We start from the raw sequence: 5,612 nt of genomic DNA, 5'->3' as shown, positions 1-5,612 counted from the left end.
TTCTTTTGTTCCGCCAGAAGTCGAATGTGAATTTGATAAATCGGTTATAAACCGGTTCATTCGTTTGTGCTTGGAGATCGAACCGGCAATGATAATGGGTTCAGAAGATGTGTCTTGCAGATTTTCTCAGTTCATATCCTCGGACTTTTATTAAAAATGAATCATTCATTTTCTTCCAAATGAATGACACTTATCACCAATCAAATCCAAAAATGGATGTAATATTTTTGAAGATAAATTTTTTTATTTATTTCAATTTAACCTCAACCTTTGGATGTGATCCATATACAACTGTCCTTCATCCAAAGGAAAATGGATGGTGAACTGATAAAATTCCTCATATCCTCTATAATTTCTTTTCTTGCAATTTTCTATAATTCCTATTTGAGATTGTGCTATCTAGTATACAATCATTCAGTGGTCAGCTTAATTCAAACCAAAATAAGAAGTTTTCTAAGACTCTATTTTCCTCTCTCCTCTCACCTCACGAATTTGCAAAGTCCTTTGTCATTTTCTCGACTCTCCTCTTTGCTCATGGCGGTAACTTCTATTTTGTCTCCATGGGAGCTCTCTCTCACTCACTCTTACTCTCTAATCTCACAAAGGTAAAAGGTTACCCGAAACCTTTGTGATTTTCCTGTGTTGCATTACTAGTTGCTACATAACTTGAATCATTTTTGTTTTACACTAAACTATTATCATTTGCCTTCGCATCTACCATGTATGTGTAGTTTCAGATTTAGTTCTTCTTGTGAATAAATTACCCCAACTCTGGTTCACATTGGTCCAACCAGATTCAACCGGAGTCACAAGTTATACTATGGGTCCGCCCGAAAATTAAACAAGGATCAAATCACATCTGTCCAACCTAAACTTTCATCCGATGGTTATCAGCAATAGAGAGCCACACATGAAATCTATAAAGAGGGATGAAGCACACACACACGCAGAAGGTAACACATTCAAATTCTCAAGAACACTCACACTCTTCCTGCTTTTTCCATTAAAGCTCTTTAGAAGCTCTCAAGAGAGCTCTAAACCCTATTTCTTGTCAACTACTGAGGTCGGAGACGGAACACCGTTCCAGCTGATCAACTCCGTTTCTAACAGATTACTTGTTTTATAGGAAGTGTGAGCTTGAACCAGATCGATCCAAATCTGAACGACTGGTGTGAGATTCTTGGTTCAGAGATCCAGGCGAAATCTACACCAACATTTGGCATCGTCTGTGGGAAAAATTTAAGCAAATTCAGAACAAAAGCTATCGCTCAGCCACATGAGTGAGAGGAGACGATTCTAGTGAATGAAATGGTGGAGGGTAGTCAAAAAGAGCCAAGAAGGATCAATCCAAAGAGGAAGACGAAGGAAGCAGCATCATTGCTGCAAATTTCAGCAGTACAAAGTCGTCAGAAGCAAAAGATGACAGAGGAGCATTCACCACATCTGGTTGAAGTCCATAACAGAGAGAAACAACTTGCAAAAGCACCTGTCATGATTTCTCAACCAGGATTTGATTCAAATCATATTACTGCTCAGTTTTAAAGCATGCAACGCTAGATTCTAGAAACACAGAATCTGATGAGGTCATACATAAAGCAGATCGGAATTCTGGAGGGAAGGAGAATTCCAGTAACACCAGTCATTAGATCTTGTACTCTTTCCCTAGTTGAGGCGGTCTCTAACCAAAATCCTCGGATGCAAGATTGAGACAAAACCAAAGAAAGTCGGACCTCAGAGAAGCTGAAGGAGAAAGTATTGATCCACATTTCATTCCATCGGAATTTGATGATCAATTTTCAAGCAGAAATCAATCAAGCCAAAAGTAGGAAAAGAAAAACTCCTGGAAGTTATAGAGATTGCAAGGAAAGGGAGCAATTAATGAGCAGCCACTCTAAGGTTCATGGATTTGAAATCAGTAAGAGATTTCATATCATGAATGATCAGATTCAGAGATTAACAAATAAAGACACTGGAGAAAATGTTGAAGAGACTATGGATCGAAATCAATTTTCAAGAGAAATAATGATAGCTCCACTGCCGCATAATTTCAAACTTCCAGTGTTTACTATGTATGATAGGAGCGCAGATCCGTTGGAGCATCTAGTTCAATTCAATTCTATCATGATGCTAGCAGGAAATTCTAATGTGGTGAAGTGCCGGTCGTTTCTTTCATCTTTAAAAGGCCCTACAACGACCTGGTTCTTTAGCCTACAACCAAACTCAATTGGAAACTTCAAAGATTTGACAAGAATTTTTCTGTCAAGATTTCAAAGTAGCATGAAGAGTAGTAAGATAGTAGATAATCTGGCAACAATTCGTCAAAAGCAAGGAGAGTCAGTGCGGAATTATATGAAGAGATTCAATCAATTCAAATTAAGAATCTCAATGAAGTAGTGGCCTATGATGCAATGTTCAAAGGATTAATTGTCGATCATCTACTGAAGTTCTTAATCATGAAAAAACCTACAAATATCGCAGAGTTGACATCACGATGCAACCAATATGCAAACATGAAAGATATTTTGCAGGCGAGGAAGGAGGCTAACGGTGATAGCAGCAAAAGGAAGGAAAACAAAACACTAGGATCTAATCAGAGGGATCGAAGGAACAACAGGAACTATCCAAAAAATGATCACCAGATCAAAAGGGATATTCCATGTCTTTTTTCCAGAAAACTACATGCCTTTGAACTCTAGGAGATCAGAAATTCTAATGCAGATTCAAAATTAGAGATTTGTGAAATGGCCAGCACCGATGATTGCAAAGGCAGAAGATTGGAATCCAAACAAATATTGCAAATTCCATAAAGCTCATGGCCATGACACAAGTGATTATAGAATCTTTAAGAATGAAATTGAACGAATGATCAGTTAAGGACGACTGGATCAGTACGTTCAAAGATGAAACAGAGGACACAAGAAAAAACGCTACTGATCAGCCTCGAAGATGGAATAATAGAGGACCAGAAAGAGAGGACTAGACGAGGAAAGACTCTCAATCTGATTCTCCAGTAGAAGAGCTTGGGGACCAGGAAAACCAAAGAGTTCAACAGAAATAGTCTCCAATTATGACCATACTGGGGAGCCTACACTTAAATTTAGCTTCCAAATCTAGAGCTCACACGAGGTTCGTCCACTCTGTTGAATCTCATATTGTTCAAAAAAGAATCAGAAAAATGAAAGAAATGGTTTTCACTGAAGAGGAGATGACTGGGATTCAAGAGCCACACGATAATGCTATTGTGGTTGTCATTGAAGTGGCAAACAGAGATGTTCACAAAGTCTTAATTGATATGGGATATTCAGTAAACATCATGTCTTATGAAGCTTTCCTGCGTTTAAAGTTGGATTCTATGACGATAAAGCCACGCGGGACTAGGCTATTCGGATTGTTTGAGAATCTACTCCTGTGGAAGGAACCATTAAACTAACTGTAACATTGGGGACTCATCCATGAATGGTTACCAAAGTTGTGAAACCCAGCCCAAACCTAGGCCGGGGCACCCTATTTGTTTTGGGTGAAGAAAGACTTGTTTGATGTTGGACCTTGATGTTGGGCCTTGATTTCAATGTTACTGTCTTTGAAAACCCTAAGAAGTCATGTCAGACCTTTGCCTTAGGGTAGGTCCATGTCCCGAAGTGAAGGAAGAGGTCTCTATGTGCCCTCTTTGTAGAAGACATGGTAATTGACCCGAAACCCATGGATATGGTTGATGGTGCTTCATACTCGGATGCATTGTCAGTGTCAGTTAAGAAGATGAGCTTAGTTGGTCGACCTAATGAGCTCCCAAGCCCAATTCGAAGGTAGTTCTTGAAATTAGATTTGTTGATTGACTTGTAGGAAAAAACCCCACTCAATTTGACCCCGTATAGCCCTCCGAATCCCTGTCTGAAGTTGCTGTTCAGGCTTGGTCGACTGGCCAGTCGACCAACAAAATAGGAAATTCAAAAATTACAAAATTCCTTATTATTTTAACCCTACTTTATGGGAACCCGTGAATAGAAGCTTAACCTAATCATTGGCACTCCATAGACGAGGAGTGAGCTTCCCAAAGCCCTCTCTTGAAGTTGGTGAAGATTCTTGGTCTCAATCATTGCATTCCCTCTCCATCACTTCCTCAAGGTATGATTCCTCTCTCTCATTCTCTAATCTACTCTTTCTTCCACTCTTTCTTACTATTGAGACCATGGCTGAAGTGCTGCAACCTTGCAAACACTTGGCCATGTGTTTCCCCTTTCATCTCCATTAATTTCTTTTCATTCTTGCTATGCTATGCATTCAATACAATCAATAGCATTGCATTTCTATGATTCTTGTCATTCCAACTTGTCTTATTGATCTAAAGTGATCTGTAGATGTATGCTAGGTCTGATTTACTATTGGTTTATGATTCTCTTATAGTTCTTACCACTTCCTTAGCTGATTCCCCATCATTCCTTGCCATTGCAACAAATTTCATTTCAATTCTTGATGTTAGCATATAAAACATAGGGCTTCAATTTGGGTATTCCTAATTGGACCATTGGATCATGATAATTTTCATTGTATAGTGTTCTTATACTGCTATAATCATTCCCTCCAAGTTTCGGATCGATCTGAGCCCTGGAAGATCGGTTTTGAGCCAAATTTCCATTGCTGCCCATTATTGTTCCTCTTGGTTGACTGCTTGGTCGACTGGTCAGTCGACCAAAGGAAAACAGCAACTCTGTCTTTGCTCAATTTGCTCCGTTTGATCTCCGATTTGATTGTTTCCTTCTCTAATGTTGCATATATGTTGTCTAGGGTTCAAGCACTAAGTTGGAGACTATTCTAAATGGTATTTGCTATTATTCCCAATTCGATTAAGGTAAGGACGGTTATTACCATAATTACATGGATTATGTGAATATTACTTTTATGATTGGAAACTTAGTATACTCACCTTCTTTATCATATTTCTTATAACATATGACTGCTGTAAGTACCTCAAGTACAATAGTGCTATGTTTATCTATTCTTTTGTTATCATGAATGTTCATTCTTGCTAATTACATATGCAATTGATCATGTTTTATTCAATATCTTCTATATGATGAAATATCATTTGTATATGATGTGATGGATTGGGAATGTGATTGAATAGGTATAATTTGGGTTTGGGGAATGTCCTACTGACATTTCTGTCCTTGGACATCGGAGGGAATAGTATGGGATGTTCTCCGAAGGTGCCCATCGACGCTTTCCCAAATTATTGGATGACATACATAGGACTTGTCTAGATGTATGGTTAGGATGTCCCTGTCGTATCAGACCCGAATCGAAGGGGCATTGAGACCGAACGACCCGTGGTAGTAGTGTGGATTTGTGGGCGCTCAAGACCGGTAACCATCCCGTGAGAGGACATAGATCGCATTGCGGATACCCAAAAGGGGCCATTCATTGGTTGGGTTGCAAATAGCTAGACTTGGGCTCATAGGCGCTCGAAGATCTGTTAGTCACATCTGTGAGAGGAAGTGAGAGCTTCCCGTCTACTAATTGTGGATGACCAATAGGTTGATAAGTCCGGTAAGTAATATCCATGACTCTAGTGTGAAGGATACCGGAAAGGATCGCCCGGGGTGAGGAATGGACGT

The sequence above is a fragment of the Hakea prostrata genome, chromosome 6 (assembly GCF_041222555.1).
Source record: "Hakea prostrata isolate BN-2017 chromosome 6, UWA_Hpros_2, whole genome shotgun sequence".
Taxonomy (NCBI): domain Eukaryota; kingdom Viridiplantae; phylum Streptophyta; class Magnoliopsida; order Proteales; family Proteaceae; genus Hakea; species Hakea prostrata.
Note: the sequence above shows the minus strand (reverse complement) of the source record.